This window comes from Engraulis encrasicolus, chromosome 9 (assembly GCF_034702125.1).
Source record: "Engraulis encrasicolus isolate BLACKSEA-1 chromosome 9, IST_EnEncr_1.0, whole genome shotgun sequence".
Lineage (NCBI taxonomy): Eukaryota > Metazoa > Chordata > Actinopteri > Clupeiformes > Engraulidae > Engraulis > Engraulis encrasicolus.
The window spans coordinates 49,394,995-49,418,743 of NC_085865.1; the positions used below are offsets into that span (position 1 = coordinate 49,394,995).

General features: G+C 41.5%; 1 pseudogene; it reads left to right on the forward strand.

Annotated features, from left to right (window-relative positions):
* The first annotated feature begins 8,040 nt into the window (after positions 1-8,040).
* LOC134455307 (uncharacterized) lies at positions 8,041-12,287 on the forward strand (annotated as a pseudogene).
* Positions 12,288-23,749: the final 11,462 nt, after the last annotated feature.

A 23,749-nucleotide genomic window follows, 5' to 3' on the forward strand; every position in this document is an offset into this window, starting at 1 on the left:
AATTACGGTAGCGCTTTATATTAAGGTTCTTGTAACAAGCGCTTATAATCACTAGTACGCCGTTAGTTATATCCTTATAACGAGCTTATAACGTGCTTATTAACCTTATTAACGTCCTCCTAGCTGCTTATAACGGGTTAATAGTGCTCTTATAGTATCGTAATAAGCGTTTATAAGTCTCCAGTAAGCAGGTAATAATACTCTTACAAGTGCCCATAACATGCTTATTAACCTTATTAACGTCCTCTTAGCTGCTTATAATGAGTTAATAGTGCTCTTATAGTATCGTAATAAGCGTTTATAAGTCTCCAGTAAGCAGGTAATAATACTCTTACAAGTGCCCATAACATGCTTATTAACCTTATTAACGTCCTCTTAGCTGCTTATAATGGGTTAATAGTGCTCTTATAGTATCGTAATAAGCATTTATAAGTCTGCAGTAAGTAGGTAATAATACTCTTACAAGTGCCCATAACATGCTTATTAACCTTATTAACGTCCTCTTAGCTGCTTATTATGGGTTTATAGTGTTCTTATAGTATTGTAATAGGTGTTAATTGTCACTCATAAGCAGGTAGTTATGCCCTTACAAGTTTCTATAACACGCTTATTATTTTTTAAATAACATGTTATAAGCTGCTTATTAATGATTATAGACACTTTACAAGCCACTTGTTAACAGCTTACAATGAATTTTGCAGGTACCCGATCTAAAGCGGGGATCAGCTTACTATGCACTTGTAATCATGTTATAAGCTGCTTATTAATGCTTATAGACACTTAACAAGCCACTTGTTAACAGCTAACAATGAATTTTGCAGGTACCCGATCTAAAGCGGGGATCAGCTTACTATGCACTTGCTATCATATTTTAAGCTGCTTATTAATGCTTATAGACACTTAACAAGCCACTTGTTAACAGCTAACAATGAATTTTGCAGGTACTTGATCTAAAGCGAGGATCAGCTTACTATGCACTTATTATCATGTAGCTATGCTTATTATAGTAGTCATGAAATACTATAAGCAGTACACAAGAAGATATAACAAGCTTATTGATGTTTTTATTCATGCTTATAGACACTTAACAAGCCACTTGTTAACAATTAACAATGCATTTTGCAGGTACTTGATCTAAAGCGTGGATCAGCTTACTATGCACTTGTTATCATGTAGATACGGCTAAAGTAGTAAGCAGAACACAATAAGATAAAAAGCTTGGGTATCATTTTTTTTCAGTTATCAATTGGGTATGTTTTCTACACCTGGAACAAACAATAGTTGCATAATGGAAGGGGATAAAACAACAATGTGAAGCATTGTCTTCATGTCCTATCGGGGATCCTCTCAATAAAATGGAAAAGAAAATCACACATATATAATAATAAAAACAACAACATAGCAAATATCAGTTTTGGCAACACTTGGTTAACCCTCTGGTTGTGTTACGGTCAAAAATGACCGTTTTGCAACTTTATTCTTAAATAACTTATCTATTTTTCACCATACACAAATGACACTTCATGATATCCTCCAGCTAACCTATTCAAATGGTCAAAATAAAATACAATTAAATTCCTAAAGAATTGTGGAAGATACACCAACTTGTTACATTCAATTTTTACCGTTAACACCATGAACGTAACCATGTTTCTAACACAACCAGAGGGTTAAATCCATACTGCAAGTTTTGGCAAAGGACGCGCTCAACTTCTTGGGAAAAACTTTGGGTGCGCGATGAAATGTATCAACTTAAGGAAGAAAAATCCGCACTCACAAACTGCGTCTCATTATTTATTTACATTACCTACCATGCACTGATGAAGGCTTAATAGCCGAAACGCGTTTGCTTTTTGGACATGGTGGTAATATGAATAAATAATGAGACGCAGTTTGTGAGTGCGGATTTTTCTTCCTTAAGTAAATCCATACTGCATCATAGGCTACATAAGCAAAAACACAACAGGCCTATTAACAAAATCAACATGATTCCTAACTAAATCACAATGCTTTTTCTTGTTGGAATGCAGTTCTAGAGGTCTGCGGTGCATGGTTGTGACGAGACATCATATAAACACACACCTACATGAATGGTGGTCACTCTAATATATAAAAACAAGCAAATGTGCTTAGGGCACTCTTAGGGCTACTGCGATGCACACAGATTCAACGCTACACACACACAACTTCTTCTTTGCCGCTGGCCTGGACCTGACTGTATACCGGCTGGGCTGTCCCCACCTCCAGCTGCTGCTCCTCGTCGAGGATCCTCTCTCCTCGGGCCTGCTCTCTTGCTCGACCGCTGCTCTCGTCGTCCTCTCCCCGCGTCTCCCGTCCAAGTGGCAAGCTTCCCAATAAACCTCCATGATCATGTCAACGAACAAAGAGAGGGGAAGACAAATGAGAACCAGAGCTGAGAACGAGATGTATTTATCAAAACCATTGCGTTGGTACTGCTCCTTACTGCTGTTCAAAATAAGTTTCAGCGAGGGTAGAGGGAGACTGAAGGCTTAGACAATCAAGGCAACTTCCTCGCCATCCTCAATACTATTGCAAAATGAAATACTATTAAAGTATTAGATCACTGAACACACCCAACACAGTGTGTGGTTACAACAGCAGGAGAAGAGAAACATCACCATTATGCCATCACTTATGAACATTTTTAATTGCTAAATTAATCTATGTATGCTTGTCTGTGTGCAGATGTGTGCAATATATCGGATCTGTGAAATGTATATACAGGGTATATACACCAATCTTGAAGTCAAATTTACTACCATTTTAATAGCTTTTTTCGCTACCTTTAGATCATTTTTAAAACCATCACAGCCCTTCGTTGCAAGTGTTAACTTTTCTGCAAAAAGTGCCCAAAAGGGAGCAGTGCGGCGGGACGGTACCATGCTCAGTGTACCTCAGTCATGGAGGAGAACAAGGGAGAGCACTGGTTAATTACTCTACCCACCAACCAGGCGGGTCGGGAGTCAAACCGACAACTTTTGGGCTTAAAGTCCAGAACATCAACACTTCATTTTTAATCAAAATGCTACAACTAAAAGAAATATTCAAAAATAATACCTTTTGAGCAAATGCACTACGTTTAAGGCCATTACATTTTGCCTTTTGAATTAATCAACTTTTAATACTTTTTAATAAACCTGCAGACACCCTGTTATATGTGGCGAGACCCTAATTATTATATCCCCGAAACGCGGAGCGTCGGGGATGTAATGGTTTTGCGTGCGCCGTCGCCGCCGCGTCCGCGTCCGCCGCGTAAGGTCTTACGTGTTAACGCGATAACTTTTGATTGGATGTTTGGATTTTTCCCAGATTTTTTGGGTGAATGCTCTAGGGCAGGTTCATGAACTGATTCGAGTTTGGAGGTCAACACTTTCAAGATGGCTGAATTCAAGATGGACGAATTTATGTTTGGCCCATAACTTCTGACTGGGTGGATGGATTTCTCCCAGATTTGGTGTGTTAATGCTCTAGGGTAGGTTCATGAACTTATTCGAGTCTGGAGGCCAACACTTTCAAGATGGCTGAAGTCAAGATGGCCGAATTTTTGTTTGGCCCATAACTTCTAACCAGTCGGATGGATTTCTCCCAGATTTGGTGTGTTAATGCTCTAGGGTAGGTTCATTAACTTATTCGAGTTTGGAGGTCAAAAGTTTCAAAATGGCTGAATTTTTATTTGGCCCATAACTTCTGACTGGGTGGATTGATTTGCCCGGTACAACCTTATTTTAACAGTTCACCATTTCAGTGAATCTACCATATTAGGTACAGTGTAACAATATTTAATACCATGTAATACTAGTGTAATATCAGTGTAACAATATGCAATGCCAGGTACAGTGTAATAACCAGTGTACAATATTTAATACCATGTAATACTAGTGTAATACCAGTGTAACAATATGCAATACCATGTAATACCACTTACACAAAAATACATGATGTAGTACAAAATTGGTACATGGTGTTACACTGGTATTACATGGTATTAAATTGTTACAATGGTTATTACACTGTACCTAATGTGGTGTATTCACTGTAATAGTGAACCATTAAAACAGTGTTACCATTTGCCCCATTTTTTGCTTCTGTCGTGTTTAATTTGACATGTTGTAAATCCCATTGAGTTCTATTGAAGACTGGATGCTCGTTGATATTACTCCGCCACCGAAACCGGAAAGAGGACATGTTGTAGTTGTAGTTTGTAGTACAGATACGAATATAACAAAAATAAAACAAATAATACTAAGAATTTTACAAAGAATATGTAATCTGCTCCTCCAACTTTCCAACACAGTCTCTCTCTGGTGTACTGATTACTGACTGCCTAGTTTCTCTATTATTTACATGCTCAAGGACAATGAACAATCGACATCAATAGCGCCATCAAGTGGTGTGGAGTGTAGCACATCAGATTCAACTGCTAAGTGGAAGTTTATCCACGGCTGTGTGAAGGCTAAGAAAATAGTTCGTGCATGAACGAGCTGCCAAATAAAACATGACAGAAGCATCTTTCCGCAACAAAATTTGATATGGATGACCAGTGAAGACCAGTAACCACTCCGGTGAGTTGATATATTTGAAAATGTACGTTTTTGGTGCTTTTAAGGACGTGGTCGGACGCGACTTGCCATTCTGAAGCAGGTTGGGATGAATCAAAATTTGGCAAATACCCAAGACAGCAGTAAACATAAAAAAAACGGTGAGGGGAGTTCTAGAACATTGCAGACAACTCGGAAATGAGGCTTAATGTTGAAAATACCGCAGTTATCCTTTAAGCAGTCGAAGGCGACTGCACAGGCAGTCTAGTTTTTCTTTTGGAAATCTAGATCAACACAGTACCTCTACTCTACTACTGTTAAGCAATGAATACTTCAATAGGATATTGGGCATACATACCAGGTCCAGGTGGCACTGCACAACTGTTCCTCACTTGCTCCTCCGCTATGCACTGGGACAGGTCTTCAGAGCAAATGGAAAAGCAAAACAATCACAGTTAGTGCAATTCACCTTGTCTGTAATCTTTTTTGGACAAATTTGACACACATCTTACATTGGTCCTATGGCCCCACGTACTAAAGGACTCTTGTTGAAACAAATTTGTTGGAAAGCTGGTGTTCTTAAATACACATATTGTTCTCAAATTTGAGTGTAGCTCTTTGTGAGAAATCTTCAGTAGTCTGTTCTGGAATAAACACGGGAACTGACCTGTGGTGGGGATTCTAACAGAAAGCTGGTGCTACTATCACATTATCTCTAATTCAATTAATCATTATCCCATTTATATTCATAGGGAAATGTTTTTTTTTTATCATATTTTATTATCATTAGGCCTACCTAAGCCACATAATGATGTGATTGAGTTTGTCTTTGTTGTCTTTGTTCATTACTGGGTGCACAGCTTACCACTAGGGGGCGCCAAATCTTTAACTATTTACTGGACATTGCCAACAGCAGGCAAGGACTCGTCACTCACGGGACTTCGCAGTTAACCAGTTGATCAGACAACATGAAAGCTCAAAAGAAACGGTTGTTCTTCCCTACCCTTTTCACAAAGTCAATATTAGGCAGTGCTCTGCTCCTTGATATTCATTTTCTCCTCATAAGGATGACTGGAATTCACCAGAATTTAATCCACAATGCCTATCATTTTGCGTAGCTCTCTAGCTTTCTTGCAAGCTAGCCCCCTCGAAAAGTAGGCAACCTCCAATTTTGGAATTGGGAGATTAAAAAGGATAAGGACGTGCCACTATTAAGACTTTATTCGCAACAGAATGTTTACAAGAAGTACACAAAACTGGAATACCGCAATGAGTAGCTTCTTCACTGGTTACCACTACGAGACTTCTCAGTCAAATTAATAACATATCCGCATCAGATATTTTTTTTCCGCATGTCAACTACTGACACAGATTTTTTATCAGGGTTCACCCAATCACAACTCGGACCGTCAGTCTCTTGTCCCGATCCCTTCACTCCCACAGAAGCTCGGTCCAGAGCCCTTTGGTCCTCCAAACAAAAATAAAAATATCTGGGCAATAACCAATGAGTGTTTAGTATTTTGCTATTGGCAAAGCACATATTCACATGCCATTTAAGTGCAGTGAGACTCCACTCACAACCGTTGTCATGAGGGGCAACAAAAACTTCAAGCAGATGTTAGATGAACCGCAGAATCTTATTACTGTCTGAATTTATCATCAAGTTGAGCACATGCATATCTATGGGGCCGGATATGAAATAGCAATGTTATAAAGTTTGATAAAGCATTACTCAAAAATAACACTGTTCACACCTGAAGTCTATGTCGAGTCTATGTATGCATGGGAAAGTAAGAAACGTAATTTCAAATTCTTTGTATGACTAGTGCATGTAAAGATATTGACAATAAAGCCGACTTGACAGTGTGTGTGTGTGTGTGTGAGAGAGAGAGAGAGAGAGAGGGGGGGGGGGGGTTTAAATGGTAACACCAACCTCTGCTTTCAAAACTTGTTTGGTTTCGTGGACGCCCCTACTCCTTCAGGTGACCCGTTTGTGTACATCCATGGACTGACGGCAGCAGCATCTGAATAGGGAACACCCAGGTCAACACTGGATTAAAAAAATGTATTGAATTACAGCAATGCATTACTTTTGCAGTAATACAGTAATGTACAGTAAGGCATTACAGGGGAAAGGGCAGCAATATTTGCTTAGTTACAATGACAGTAACAGATTGGCTGTAGCATGCATATTACAGAAAAGGTATGAGTACTGTACTTGTGCATTAGGCTAACATCCAACAGCTGTCACTGGGGTTCATTCTCTCTTCGTCGTTCATGGTTCAGTAGATCTTGCAGCTACCTCATCCTCCTGTCAAGCAGCAGTTAGAATATCTGGGGAAATAAACAAAACACAACAGTCCATCTGTGCTCACCAGTTTGGGTTGAATGTTGTAAACCTGATGATTTCCTGCCTTAGTGCCATTACGTGTTAAGATCGTTTTATTCATTATTTGTATGCCTGTATGTGTACTTTCTACGTAGTGTGAGTTGGTGTCTACAAAACTTTGAACAATTCAACTAGTTTGCACGCAGCCACTTTGAAGTCGCCCTTACAGTGGCCTGATGTGTTTTTTTCACATAGACCTTAAAATAATCTCTGTGAAGGGAGATCATACCATATGCTTACAACAACCAAAGGGCTGCGCATAGAACAAACTAAATATAATACGAATAATAAGAACGACACAACAGGACGCAGTTTAAGTGCTGGCTAGTGGCTACAACGCTAATCTGCCAAAGTGATATGATACGACAGTCATGTAGTCAAGCTACGAAATGCTCTTCCTGCCGTTTGTTTTCAATTACCAAACAGCTCAAAACTAGACCGTTCACAATTGTAATACATAATAAATTACTTTGGCCGATATCCCATGTAGGCTAGTGGGAAGAAGTGCACCTCTATTCCGCCTGTCAAACTGTCCTCCCAGCTGTCTTGACTGGCGCGAAATTCGGGACACAGCAGCCTCGAACGTTCTGAACACTGCCCCCTGTCCGCCCGGCTGCTAGGCTGCTCTAGCGTCAAAATCGCTTGCACTGACGCAACCGACGTGATGACGTAAACTGATTAAACTGTTTTTACTTGCCTGATTATCATCGAGTTTCAAATCTTTGTCCAGCAATTAAATTGAAAGCTATCTGTCGGCTGAGCTGACGCTCGGCTGAAACACTGGCTATCATGACTGGGCCGACAACGAAAATAACGGTCAAAATTGCTGTAACTGTAACACTGGGCCTAACTAGGTAGGCCTAACTGGGCCATTATTGGGCCAACTGTGAAAAATATTGCAAAAAAAAAAAAAAAAAAATGTTTTCTGAGTTGAAAAACTTTGTTTGGGAGGGGAGGAGTGGTTGGTACTTTTTTTTCTTTTTTTACACAACCCCCCACCAGTAGGGGGAGGTAGGCCTGTAAAACAATAATAAAAAAAAAAAAAACAGGGAAAGAGAGGGAAAAGACTGAAGCAAGTCACCACTCACCAAGATGACACTACTAAACGAAGTGAGAAAGCTAATTTTCGAAGGCACTTCACAAAGGAAAACTTTAAAACTGATCAAATTCCTGCAAAAAAAAAACCTCTTGGCAAAAAAAATGAAATGTCGCCTCTGCCACAGAGAGATGAAGTTATCAAAGAAGCGAGGCAAGGACCACTACAGCTGGTAAGCTTAATGTTTCCTTGAGCTATTTTTTTTTTTTTTGCAGTCATTACTAGGAATATGATATCATGTACTAGATGGATCCCTAACCTATGATCTGTTCAGGGAACAAAGTAGGCCTATATGAGGCATTCAGTTGAATGACTTTGTTTTTTATAATCCTCCTTCCAAATGTAAGCCTCTGTATGTAAACTCAACTGATTTATGCAAAATGCCTTTTTAATTGAGTATGCTTAATATTTTCAACAATCAAACATTAACTTTAACTCTGTTTTACTAAGGACATGCCAACAAGCTGCACACAGACGGAACAAGGTAGTGAAGTCAATAAGGACCAAATCCATCTTCAGCGGCTCCAAACTGTCGCTGTTCCAATGGATGCAGTTCATATACAGGTAAAATATACATAACACCCTCATGTGAGCAAATTCATTATGTTTATAACACATGGGCAGGACAATACCATTATCAAGGATATCAGGATTTCATTTATCACATCTACTGAAAAACATGCAAAACAATGCATGGTCTCATCTTTTCACACATCTCATATAGCATCACCTGTTGGGGGCAGGTCATTGAATCTACCATAAGTCCATTAATATCACAATATAAACAAGCTTTAAACATTCTTCACAAAAAACATTTCACCACCACTGCAATATTTTAGAGAAACATAATTTATTGGGTTTCGAAAAGTTTAGAGAGTTTTTAAGCTTAGGCCTATGTTTAGTGTATAAGATTTTACATGGTCTAGCCCCAGCTTGTCAGTTGGACTTTATATGTCATCGACAAAGTGTAATACTACACCTGTTGAGCAAATCATGGCCTCTGAGACAAACAGACTATGGATTGCAGGATCAATTGTCTGTACAGGGGCGGGCAAGCAGGGATTTGCTTTGTGGGCGCCATACTGTGATCTTAGCAGGCACTGTATGGGGGGCCCCTGTAAATATTTTGCCCTGGGGACCTCAATATTAATGTAGGTCTGATGACACCAAGGTAAGGTGTGGTGATAACCCAGTGAGATGAGAAAAGAGTCCCATGCTTACAGAAAAGAATGGTAGTGGGACTGATGTGCTATGGGGTAGCATGAATATCATCATCATTGGGAAGCTGCATTTCACCAAAATAAACATGCATGTCAACCACACACACCCACACAATAACAAAAAGTGTTGTGTTCTGCCATAGCTGCTTCTTTCAGCAAAAAAAAGTCTCAAAGTGTGCCGGCCTCCTTTGGCCTTTGAAATTATAGATGGTACTTTGAAGAAAATGATTAACTCCTCATGTGTTCACTACAGATTTGCGCAAGGCTTAAGGCTCCGTCAGGTGGACATGATGGCAGACAACATTTGTGCCAGTAGTGCCACGCTGTCAAAGATGGCACGCAAAATGAGAAAGGTCTGCAGAAGAGCCGTGGAAAGGATGAGGGCGGAGAGTGGCCAAGAGATTGGTGGACGGCGACAATTTGTAGTGATCGACGAGAGTCATTTTCGCCACAAGAGAAAGGTGTGTGAGTTACACCTAAGTGATTGATAGACAGCTGGTCAAGCCAGGAAAAACCCTTCCATGATAGATTTGGCAACCACAAATGCCCTGTGTTGTGTCATAGCGGTGTAGGACTATGGTAGTTAACTATTCAGTGACTATTACAATTGGCCACTGAAGGTACGGTGTGCATTATGGGGCTTCTATAACATGTAATAATAAACAAGCTCTGGTAGCTTTATTCGCCTTCCCTCCATAGAGAAATAAGGACTTCCGCCGCTCAGGTCGCGTAGTTTGCACTTGGTTCACACGGGCCTTAATGTGTCAAGGGTCATTGTTGGGTTTTACAATCGAGCATCAAGATCGCAACCTGTCTTTCTGCCAGGTGACACAGTTAAAGCACTGCCAGAGCCCTGCAAAATGAGATTTGCTGGCTACTGGTGCACATATTTCTTTCAAATGATGAGAAACATTCTCAACAAGAGGGCCAGATTTCCACACATGATCCCTAGGTAGGCTACAACCCAGGTAGCAAATGTTATCTGGCCCCCAGTTGGCCCAATTCTGGCTTTGTCCGTGGCCCAATAATGGCCCCATTACCGTATGCCGACAGTTATTTTCAGTGTCGTCCGAGTGTTGGCTCAGTTACTGCATGAAGTGACAGAGTTATTTTCAGTGTTATATGAAGTGTTGGCTGAGTCACGGTAACCAGTGTTCCAGCCGAGCCGACACTCAGCCGACAGTGCCGACATTCAGCCAAAATTGGGCCGACTGTGCGTGCTTCCTGGGAATCAGTTACTGTGGCCTACAATGCGATTTGCATACTTGTGGGGATAGAGAGCGAAGTAAACTTGTGAAATACAGACTACGGAAAGCAATAAACAAGGCAAAAGCCAACTACTGAAACAAACTTGAAAATTAACTACAAGAAAACAAAGGGGGGCTGGCATGGCCTGAAGGACATCATGAAATGTAATTGAAGCATCACATCCTGGGCCGTGACCATTCTCTACCAGAGCAGCTTAATGACTTTTTCTACTTCTTTGATGGCAACACTCTCCAGACAAATGTCCTCCCTCACCTACTGTGTGTGGGGCAGACGCAATCCCACTTCTTCATCTCAGATCATGATGTACGTAGACTGCTACAGTGTCAGAACAGCCACTTAAGGACTGCTAATGAATTTGCTGCTATTATCAGCTACATTTTCAACTGTGCAAATGTAACTACATGCTTAGTCTGTAGGTTCTTGTCACATATGACACTAGACATGCAAATAGGGGAGTGGATGATGCTGTCTCAATTTGCCGCATTCTACAACACCTTGACTGTGAGTTCACCTATGCTTGTGTCTTATTCATTGATTTCAGCTCAGCTATTAACACTATTTAACAGTAGCCTGTTAACACTAACAGTGTTAATCAAAGCCTTTGTGTGTGAACTCCCTGTTAGGGCCTACAAAAGACTGGTGCATAAGGGCACATGGACAGAGAAACAGACATGACAAAAATGCCAACAAAGAAACAAACAAAACAAACAGACCAGATAGAACACACATGGGGAAACACAGACTCCAAAACATGACAAAAAGTCCAGATCCTAAAAAATATTCTTGTCTATACTTTGTTGTGCAGTGTACATGTTATTGAGCAGTTGCAATAGCAGTTACCTTAAATATTTTCAACTAAATGAACAGATCATTGCAATCTTTGCCCAAAAAGTTAGGGCATTGACTGGTACCCAGAAGATCAATGATCCATTCCGCACCGAGATCATTTCCTGCTCCGCCTCCATCTTTCTTCTGTCATACTGTGCTACCGAAATACCCCCTACACCCCCAAATAATAATGAAAAAAACATTGTATAACGTCTTAGTTTGGCTCTGAGTTGGACATCCTGCCCTATAAACCATTTCTTTTTCTTTTTTTTGGTCATTGTCACAACAGTATGGAAGAGGAAGAATTGGAGCCACCTGGAGGAGGAAGACCTGGGTCTTCGGCATGCTGGCTGTGAAGCGCAGTGGCAAGAGAGGCAAGCCAGTTTTGCGACTGGTGGAGAGACGGAGACGTCAGGACCTGGTTCCCCTGATTGTCCATCACGTTAAAATGGGATCGGACATAATTAGCGATCAGTAGAGGGCCTACAGGTCATTGAGAGACCTGGGGTATAATCACACCACGGTCAACCATTCCAGGTGGTTTGTTGACCTCACCACAGGTGCTCACACACAGCATGTGGAAAGAGCCTGGCGAAGTGTGAAAGAGCATGTCTGGAGGCAAAGGGGCAATCAGACCGAACGTTTGCTGGCCGACCATCTTTCCCTAATTGAGTGGACTGAATGGCTCGGCCGTAAACACAGAGATGGCCCCTTTGGCCGTCTCCTTCACGACATACAAAAGAAATACAAGTTGATATAATTTGCCCCATTGATATCCTGTTGTCTGTTTGTCCCTTGTTATGTGTCATTGTCATCACCTGTTCTTGTTAACCCCCCTCGTTAGTCTGCCAGCCCTTTGTCCCGGATGTTGTTCATTGTCTGCTTGTTCCCTCGTTGTGTGTCCCACCTGCACCCTGTTGTCTCCTGCCCTATCGTGTGCCTCTGTTATTGACCCTGTGTATTTAAGCCCTGTGTTTCTCTTGTCCTGTGCTGCACCATTAGTCAAGCTCTGTCTTGTCACCTTGCCTCACTGTCTACTGCCTGATTCGTGAAACCTGTGTTGTGAGTTATTTAAGTTTTCTGTGTTCGGTTATGTCAGTGTTTTTCCCCTCGTGGGCCCCCGTGGGGACCCGGGGTAGAATAGGTCCCTAGCACCCCCTTGCTGTTCGTAAGAGGCGACAAATGGGGCGACTTTTTTGCCGTAAGTTGCGACCCGTGACGGTGGAGGAAGAATGCCTGGCATTTGAGGGATGTGGTTGGTTGCGACTTCCACACGCCCAACACAGTGCTTTGGCTCCTACTTCATCTAGACGGGAGGTTGGACGGGCCCGATCCAATCAATCGGCTAGTCAAAGTTCTCTGGAATATTTTTTGGGACCATGCTTTTATTTTTTCCTGAAGACTTTGGCAGAGGGTCAATCGAGTGAAATGAGCATTTTTGTTTAGCTTGCTCGAGTATACCATCCCTGTATCCTTGATGCATATCTGGTGGAGTACCGCAGCGCTGTGCATCCCCTAGTTGGGCTCCAAGGAGGGTGAGGAGCAGAGATGATGAATCATGTATCAACACTAATATGGCTACTAATCTACCCCACAAGAAAAGATTTATGGATCATGACTCGGATGACGCTTCTGACTTGGCATTTATTTACCCCCCCAAGACAAGAAACTGGCCTAAATTTATACTTATGGAAACTGCAACGCCAGACATGCCCCTCACTAAATTGTCCCCTTTTGCAATCCAGAAAGGTATTTCAGGTATAGCAGGGACAGTCAAAGATGTTAAAAAATTGCACTCTGGTCAGATTTTGGTTGAATGCTCTAAAAAGTCCCATGCTGATAATTTATTGCGCTGTGACAGTTTAGGGGGTGTTCCAGTACGGACCTTCCCTCATCCACACCTTAACAGTTGCAAAGGCGTAATACGCACAAGAGATCTCCATGATATGGAAGAAGATGAAATTGTCACAGAACTAAAAGATCAAGGAGTTACTCATGTGAAGAGGATAACACTGAAAAGGGATGATAAAATCATTAAAACTGGTACTTATATCCTTACTTTCAATTTACATGACCAACCCGACAGAATCCTCATTGGATACTTAAGTGTGAGAGTGGACACATACATCCCTAACCCTTTGAGATGCTTTACCTGCCAGAAGTTTGGCCATGGCTCTGCAAGTTGTAAAAACAAACCAGTTTGCTGTACCTGTGGTGAGGATGGGCACCAACTGATCTGCACAAGACCGCCCAAATGCTGCAACTGCAATGGGGACCACCCAGCCTCATCAAAAGACTGTCCTGTTTGGATTAAAGAAAAAGAAATTCAGAGAATACGGGTCACAAAGAAGATAAGTTATCCACAAGCAAGAAAACAGGTGGAAGGAGTTCCTGCGTATAACTTCCAGCATTCTTTTGCCTCTGTTGTTAAACCCCCTACAAAGACAATTGACTGTCAAACTGATTTCACTTGGATGAACAAAGATAAACCACAACTGATCAGTGGAAGTAAAACCCCATCAACTTCCAGTAAGCACAAATCAACCTCCCAGTCTTCTGCCAGTCAAACTCCAGCTATGGGTGAACCATTCCAACCGCCCAAGGAGAAAGATAAAGACAAAGAGAAAAAGAAATCAACTAATACTCCCTCTCAATCTAAAGGTAGTCAAGGAAATAAGAATGGAAATCCTATGGATGTGGAAATGAAGGAACCCTCAACCCATCGTAGCCGAAGCTCCTCCCCCAAAAGTAGGAGTAAAGGCCCTGTTCCAGTCTTGCCCACATGACCATAGGTAGCCATATTGTTCAGTGGAACTGTCGTGGTTTTAGAGCCAATTTTTCTGAACTACAGCAATTAACTGCTCTTTTTAATCCTCTTGCCTTTTGCCTTCAAGAGACCTACCTGTCTCCAAGTATTAATTTGTCTTTGAAGAATTACTCAATGTTTAATGCGTATGGCCCTCATGCTCAGCGACCTTCTGGTGGAGCGGCTGTTTTAGTACGCAATGACATAATCCATAGTCACCTTGTTGTCACTACCCATTTACAAGTGGTGGCAGTCCGACTAACTCTTCATAAAGTCATTACCTTGTGCTCTGTCTACTTTCCGCCTGACTCTACAGTAACTATGCAGGACCTGGACAACTTAATAGCACAATTGCCTCCCCCATATGTGTTTTTAGGAGATTTTAATGCTCATAACCCTGCGTGGGGAGGAAGCTGCTCAAATGCTAAAGGCAAGATTATAGAGGACTTTATCACTAAGACGGACTTATGCCTGTGGAATGATGGATCTTTTACCTACTTGCATCCAGGCCATGGAACATACTCAGCTATTGATTTATCCATATGTGACCCTAACCTTTTGCTTGATTTTTCTTGGCGACCACTGGATGACCTGTGTGGTAGTGACCATTTCCCCCTGATAATGTCATCTACAGAACCAGACACACAGTTTAGACCCCCAAGATGGCAACTTCGAAAAGCTAACTGGAGTCTCTTTCAGTACCTCTGTGAAATCCAACTGGGTCACGTACCTCAAGATCTTGACAATACTGTTGATCATTTTACTGAAACTTTGCTCTCCATTGCAGAGAAAGCTGTCCCAAAAACTTCAGGGAAGCCCCACCACAGATCAAATCCATGGTTTAACGATGACTGTAAAAAGGCCATTGATGCCCGGAAAAAGGCAGAGAGGGCGTTCAATAAGCATCCAACAAATGCAAATCTTACCAGTCTAAAAATTTCACGAGCCCAAGCTCGAAGGACTATTACTAGCGCAAAAGCACAAAGCTGGAGAGAATATGTCTCAAGTCTTACGAGGGATGCATCGTCTAAAAAGGTCTGGAATTTTATCAGAAAGATGAAGGCTAAAGGTGGTACTGCAAGAGTTCAGCACCTAAAGTGCCCTCAAGGTCTTTTGACATCTAAGCAAGATATAGCTGAGAAACTTGCAGAGACATTTGAAAAAAACTCCTCAGTGGAAAACGGTCATCCTGAATTTCAAGCCTTGCGTAGAAAAGAGGAAGCGAAGGCCCTGAACTTCCTATCAGATAACTTGGAACCATACAACCAGCCTTTTTCAGTGGATGAACTGCTCTGCGCTATTAGAAACTCCCACGATACTGCAGTGGGCCCTGACATGATCCACTATCAATTCCTAAAACACCTACCATCCAGTGTGCTGTCTCATCTCCTGGCGCTATTTAATATGATTTGGAAATCAGGAAAGGTACCTAAATCCTGGAAAAAAGCGTTTATCATTCCCATCCCTAAGCCTGGTAAAGATCATACTGATCCCACCAACTATCGCCCAATCGCCTTAACCAGCTGCCTGTGCAAAACTATGGAAAGAATGGTCAATAAAAGACTTGTGTGGATGCTTGAATCAGAAGGACATTTAAGTACTTACCAATGTGGCTTCAGGCAAGGAAGGAGCACAATGGACCATCTCATTAGACTGGAGGCCTATATAAGAGACGGATTCATCAAGAAAGATCACGTAATAGCAGTATTTTTTGACCTGGAAAAGGCGTATGATACCACCTGGAAATATGGTATTTTAAAGGATTTGCACTACATGGGGTTCAGAGGACATCTGCCCATTTTTATCTTCAATTTTTTGTCCAATAGATTTTTTCAAGTTCAACTGGGCACAACGTTTTCAACACCACACTTGCAAGAACAAGGAGTGCCTCAAGGAAGTATCCTCTCGGTGACCCTATTCAGTGTCAAAATCAACAGCATTGCAAAGGAAATCAACCCAAACCTTTTTTGCAGCCTTTATGTTGATGACATCTGTATTTGTTATAGAGGGAAATATATGAGCACAATTGAAAGACAACTCCAACTATGCATAAATAGGATCAGCACTTGGTCCGTTGAAAATGGCTTCAAGTTTTCCAAGTCCAAAACAGTTTGCACCCATTTTTGCCAACTGCGAACTTTACATCATGAGCCACTGCTGTACATGGATGGCGCAGCAATTCAAGTTGTGAAAGAGTTTAAATTCCTTGGTCTTACCCTTGATAATAAACTATCTTTTATCTCACACATGAAGAATCTTAAGAAGCGATGCTTTAAAACATTGGACATTTTAAAAGTACTGGCAAAGACCAAGTGGGGGGCAGAGTGGACTGTACTGTTGCGCCTGTACAGAGCACTTGTGAGATCCCGTCTGGACTATGGCTGTATTGTCTATGGATCAGCAAGAAAATCTTATATTCAGATGTTGGATACTGTTCATCACCAAGGTCTAAGACTGGTCCTAGGAGCCTTTAGAACCTCACCAGTGCAGAGTCTCTATGTGGAAGCAAGAGAACCATCCCTTCAACTAAGACGCTTGAAACTTGCTTTGCGATATGCAGTCAAAATCAGGGGGGATAGTCTTAACCCTGCATACTCCACTGTCTTCCAACCACGATGTTTGAACTTTTATGAGGCTAGACCCAGGTCTATCAGACCTTTTGGGTTAAGAATTAAACCTTTTTTTGAGGATTTGAATTTTGATCTTGATGGACTGACATCTACCCACTTCTGTACTATTCCCCCTTGGACCTTGAAAAAACCTGTAATTGTACAGGACCTGAGCCACAAGAAAAAATCAAACACGCATCCAAACCAGTACCAAAGTTGCTTCCTTGATGTAAGACAGCGCTTCCCTTTCCATACTCCAATTTATACTGATGGCTCTAAGACTGATACTAGTGTGTCCTCAGCAATGGTAGTCTCTTCTTACCAGTGTGGAATACGCCTCCCAAACATGTGCTCTATTTTTACAGCTGAAGCCCAAGCCCTGCTCTTAAGCCTTGAATACATTGAACATCACAACCAACAACAATCCTTGATTTGCACAGACTCTAGGTCATGTCTTCAGGCACTAGAATTTTTAAAAACTGACCACCCTCTGATTACCAGAATACTTGAGAAAGTGGATCACCTAACCAAACTCAACCTGGACATTATTTTTTGTTGGGTCCCTGGTCATGTGGGCCTGACTGGCAATGAAAAAGCAGATAATGCTGCTAAAGGAGCCCTGGATGAAGAGATATCTGAGTGCGAAATACCTGTCTCTGACATCAAGTCTGTACTTTCTTCCTACATAATGGATAAATGGCAAGCCGAATGGGATAATTGTGCTGGAAATAAGCTGCATGATATATGCAATTCTGTGAAACAGCTGATTACTCAATCATTCTCATGCAGACATGATCAAGTCGTCTACACAAGGTGTAGAATTGGCCACTCTAGACTCACTCATGCTTTTTTGCTAACTGGAAGTGAACCTCCCCTCTGTGATTTTTGTGGACATCTCTTGTCAATTAAGCATATTCTAACTTGCCCTGCTATCAGAAGGAAAAGACAACAGTTTTTTAAAGAAGACACTATTTTTGGAATTTTTAAAATGTATTGATGTGACCAAACTTATTTAATCTATTTATTCAATTATTTATATCATTGTAGATTTTTAATTTGAGGCGAATTCTATTACCTGTACTGGCCATGAAATAGCCACAGTTGCATATTTGGCCATAAATGTAAACAAACAAACAAATTCACCCTCGTGGGTTGCTTTGATTTTAGATCTTCTGTGTGTTTAGTTTTCTTTTTAGTTAATAAAACCAACATTCTTGGAAACCTTGAGTTGCGTGCTGCATTTGGCCTCTCTGAGAATTGTGACACCTTCATCATTGGCCCTTCTCCAGTGGTAAATTCAAAAAAGGACTTGTTGTATTAACCTTAGAAAATTATGGAAAGTTCATTTAACTTAAGCTAGACAACATTCAAATTGGAATGGCACCACTCTGCCATACTGCTCTCTTGAGGTGTTTAATTGCCATGCATGGGATCTAAATTATATTACTCTGAACAGTACTATACCACAATAGAAGTGTGAATGTCAGTTGGGCTTGTATGAATCAATTTTAGATGGGATTTAACAATGTTGTCCTCAATGAGGATTTTAATGAACCTCATATAAATCAAGTGCACCACGGAGCAAGCAAGGTAACTGGTTCACAAAGTAAGAAAGCAAGCGCAGCGCCAGTCAGACAGCCAGCCGGCAGGCCAGCAGACTTCTTCCGCACCAAAGGGATTGATAGGAGTCCAGCATGCATGGACCGCAGCGACCGAGCTGGAATGTAGGGTGTGAGCAGCTCGGGCAAATAAGCAGGGGTGGAACATGGTAGTGATAGTGATAGCAGGGGTGATAGTGAAAAAAAAAATCCTGAGCCTGAACTTTTTCCCTTGCTCTAACGACGCCGACAAGATACTGCACAGTGACATAACGTCGGCCTATTTTGACACATTATTCAAACATTTAATAGCCTGTGTATGACCATTATTCAAGCCTGATAGTAGAAGAAAACCCTGAACCTGCAACACTTTCTGAGATAAGAATAACCTAATGGCTAATTATTATCAATGTTTTTATTTTTCTGCAAACTCTGTCAAGCCTGAAATCTGACATGGAGCCTGAATACTATCAACCATGAGTAGTTGCTAGGCCGTGTAGGGCTTTGTATGTGAGCAGCAAGATTTTAAAGTCTGCTCTGATGTTAACAGGCAACCAATGGAGGGAGGCTAGGATTGGTGAAATATGTTCAAATTTCTTGGTCCTTGTTAATACCCTTGCTGCAGCATTTTGCATTAGCTGAAGCCTAATAGTGCTAGATGGAAGGCCAGAAAATAATGCATTGCAGTAGTCCAATCTAGATGTAACAAATGCATGAATTAGTGTTTCAGCATGACGCATGGACAACATAGGTCTAATTTTTGCAATGTTGGATATATGATAAGAGGCTGATCTTAAGTTTGCATCAGGAAAGGAAGGAACGCCATTCGCTCTTCCAGTTATTATACATAAGCGAGAAAGAGAGGCGCTGTCGTAATATACTGTTTGATATTTTGAGATGGATCCTCCGTTGGGGTAGTTCAATTGAAGAGTTTGGTGGCCATGGTTATCTTTTTCGAACCAGAATATTTGTTACAGATAAAGAATTATTCCTTCCAGGAGTCATGTGACACCGTGACGTCACTACACTGCGTTCAGTGACAGAGAAGTGAATCTGCGCGACAATAACAACTCAGGACATGAAAACATGTGAATATGTTTCTTGTGGCTCGTCTTTGGTGGACAAAAATAAAATGGATTACTATGAAGTATCACTTTGGCGAACCATTTTGCGGACGTAGTTGGAAGGCGGAAGCTGAAAGAGGTAGGTGCGCCACTTTTGAAAACTCCTGTTGTATCGTACCTATGCTACCTAATGGAAATGTGAACCACTAGATCGACTTGTATGGACCCACACACCACGGCCAAAGCGTTCAAAAGGGTTTTAATGCACGCTAGGAGCTTTAAAACAGGTCAAATACGTGCCCGAAGGGCCAGGTTTTAACCGAAAACAGCACAATTGAACAACTTTGCGCAGCAGGCATGAACATTTCTCGCGGTTTTGCCTTTCATCCTAGTAAAGTTGATTACTGTAACAGTCTTTTTACTGGCCTCCCCAATAAAACCATTAAACAGCTTCAACTTGTACAAAACGCAGCTGCAAGGGTTCTTACAAAGACAAGGAAGTTCGACCACATTACTCCAATTTTAAGATCGCTGCATTGGCTCCCAGTAAGCTACAGAATTGATTTTAAGGCTATGCTACTTGTGTTTAAATCACTAAATGGAATGGGACCCGCATATCTACTGGATATGTTTCAGCTGTATGCACCAACTAGGTCACTAAGGTCAACGGAGAAGAATTTGCTGGTGATTCCAAAAGTCAAAACAAAGTGTGGAGAGGCAGCCTTTAGCTTCTATGCTTCAAAGCTTTGGAACCAGCTTCCAGATGACATAAAAAATGCACCCACTATTAATAGCTTTAAATCTAGACTCAAGACAAAGCTGTTCTCAGATGCTTTCCCCTAGCTTAAATTACTTATTCTTATTATTTTTATTTTTTATTTAATTTGTTTCATTTTATTTTATTTTATTATTATTTTTACCTTATGTTTTATCTTAATGTTTTTAAATGCTTTTTGACTCTAATTCATTTCCTTCTTTCTTCCCTGTTTCCTTTCATTTACATTTGTTAACTTTGTGAAGCACATTGAGTTGCACCTGTGTATGAAATGCGCTATATAAATAAACTTGCCTTGCCTTGCCTTGCCTTGCCTTTCATCCCTTTCCCTCGGTCCACCCAAGATGGGATATTAATCCAAACTGGCCGGAATTCTCCTTTAAGTTAGAAGTTAAGTTTGCATCATAGAGGACGCCAAGGTTTTTAACAACTTTGTTCTCAGTGATGGTGCAGTTGTCAAAGGTGAGAGACAGATGCTCAGGAAGGTAGTTACATTTAGGTGGTCTTACAATGAGGAGCTCTGTCTTGTCAGTATTAAGCATGAGGAAATTCAAACACATCCATTTCTTGATTCCTGACACACATGCTAGTACCATGTACATTGCTCCCGTTTCCACAAGTGCATACACAACTTTCTCTCTCTCCCACACAAACACAGAACAGACCCACAAGTAAGGACGTTAAACTTTTGTATAAACTTTACTAATGGAAAAACATGAACGGGAGTACAGGGCAAAAATAAGTAATCTTTAGTGAAAAAAAAGGGGAAAAAAGCTAATGAACTCCAGATACAACGCACAAGATGTGTGTGCCCGCGTGCGCGTGCCTAATTGCACATTGCACATAACATTGCACATAATTGCAGACATTGCCTGCCCTGATGTTTACCACGCCAATCATTTCTTTATAGGCAAAAGCCGACCTGACTCCTTAGAACTGTCAATTTTGCGGCCGGTTTCATAGCTCCCATCAATATATTCCCTGCATCGCGCACAAAGGTCACTCAGCTTTTCGGATGGTCCTCGCTGTTTTATGATTGCCTGGTAAACATCAGGGCAGGCAATGTATAACTCCGCGATCACTGCAGTATTCACAACAGTGTTTCTATTGACATCTACGCTGTCGCAGGCTCTCTGCAGCGTGCCTTTCTTTTTGAAGGCCTTCATTACCCGCTTGTATCGCTCCACAACCTCCTCTGGTCCACGTGCTGCAAGAGAGAGAGAAAGAGAGAAAGAGAGATGCAGAAAAAGATAAATTGTGAAAACTATACATAGGGAAATATTTCCCAGCAGGGCGAATAACACTTGTAATATATGTGTTATTCCAATCCAAAGGCAAATATTTTCCAATAGTCACGTGTGGACAATACATTAACCCGCTTATTATTCTACCTTTACCAACATCAAAAACCACAAATAGTTAACCAGTAGTTTAAAGTAACAGTTTTATTGCCATTTCATAGCATGCAAAGAGAAAAATAGTTCCTGGAACGATCATAATTAAAAAAATAAATAGTTCACCAAGCAACAGAGTTAGGCTACTTTTTAAATTGTTACAGCCATGTTGCACTTGAAATGTTTGCAGGCTGCCTCAGTCGCTGCACAACGTCTTGGTTACTAAACTCTAAAGGTTCATATTTCTATCGAATCGGCGACAGTATTCCAGAAACTTCATAGGCAACCCATGCACTGCTGTGACCTGACCATCACTATTGATCCTGCTACAAGCTTCAGCTGCTGTGCGTTGGGTGGTTGGCTAGGAGACAACTTCTAGCCTACAGTACACGCTAAAGGAAACTATTCACAAACTCTTCCCTTGTAAAAAAAAAAAGAAAAAAGGCTGGTGTTAATAACTAAGGCTGTAACGATATTGCATCGAACTGAGGGATCACGGTACGCAGACCCACAAACCCCTATCGCGACCCTTCCTCACAGAATCGCGATGCGCCCTTTCAAAGTTGTTATCCCTCAAAACAGCAGGATAGCCTACAGGCAAATGTTTGCATATGCACTTAAAAAAGACAAGTAGAAAAGGGGCGCACATGTGCAATAACACTTCCATTCACCCCTCTCTTATAAAATGTTCCTCCAACCAGCACGTGCATTTGTTATCAATTGCCTGACGAAACAATTGGGCAAACGTCGGAAGGTAAAGCACAGAAATGAACAACAGACCAAGAAGGCTTTATCAAACGTGTGAAGATTTTTTGATTCATGCATGCGCCGATGCATGTTGAGTGGAGATAGACGTTGAGTTGAGAGAGAGAAAGAGAGCGAGATGCTCCGCCTGCCCAAATTCACAAACCACGCTACGCTCTGCTAAGGGAAGTGTCTGAAGTCGGGCGAACGTTGAGGTCGATGTGGTCATTTAGTACGCCTTCAAAATGAATGTAGGCAGGTAAATGCAAAAAGAAAGCACACACATAGGCCGCCTATATATATATAAAATGAATTTCTCTTATTTATCGAACCGTGGGTCATATATCGTGATACAAACCGAATCGAGGGTTGGGTGTATCGTTACAGCCTTATTAATAACAGACGTCACGTCAGCGGTCGGTTGACAGTGACTGCTTTGTGGGAACGGCAACACTCGAGCATCAGGGGTTGCTGATGAATTTTGATAGGATACCATTTGGCCTTTTAAAAACTCAGTAGGCAACCACAATCAGGAATCAGTCGTCAGTAGATGTGACCGATGTATTTGCTGAGTGATCTCTGAAGTGAGAAAACTGGTTGCCATTGGCAGTGGTCATTATCAAAAAAAAATATGCCCCGAATGTTGGGGCGCCCATTGAAAGTGAATGGAAGCTCTCGCAACATTCTAGAGGGCAGTGTAATAAACACAAATATCTATCTATCTATCTATCTATCTATCTATCTATCTATCTATCTATCTATCTATCTATCTATCTATCTATCTATCTATCATCCCCCCACCCCCAACAGACTCACCACCATGGCTAAGTAATTTTCTCCGGGAACCACTGAACACTGGGTGTGGGGGCTGAAATGGTTTAATTAGAATTACCTCGTCGAACAGTGTTGTGGCACGTCCTCTTCTTCTTCTTCTTCTTGTCCTTCTTGGTCTTGGCCTTGGCCTTCCCCTTCTTCTTCTTGTTCTTGTTGTTGTTGTTGTTCTTCTTCTTCTTCTCTTTGGAAGATGAGGAGGAGGAGGACTCAGTAGAAGAGGAGGAGGAGGAGGAGGAGGAGGAGGAGGAGGAGGAGGAGGACGACGACGACGACGACGACGACGACGACGACGACGACGACGACGACGACTCCGAAGAAGAGGAGTATGAGGAATCGGAGTCCTCACTCAAGTCATCTGAACACAGAATACAAAAGTACAAGGTCATTCAGTATTCATCATGAGTGGGGAAATTTCACTGTTCCAAGATCCAGAAGGTCATTAACCACGATTCAATGTGATATCGATCTAGTGGTTCACAAACTGGTACATGTACGACAGAGCTCTCTGGTGGTACGCGGGGCAATTCTTTTTAAAAGGTGTTGCAGTCAATGATGTTGAATCAG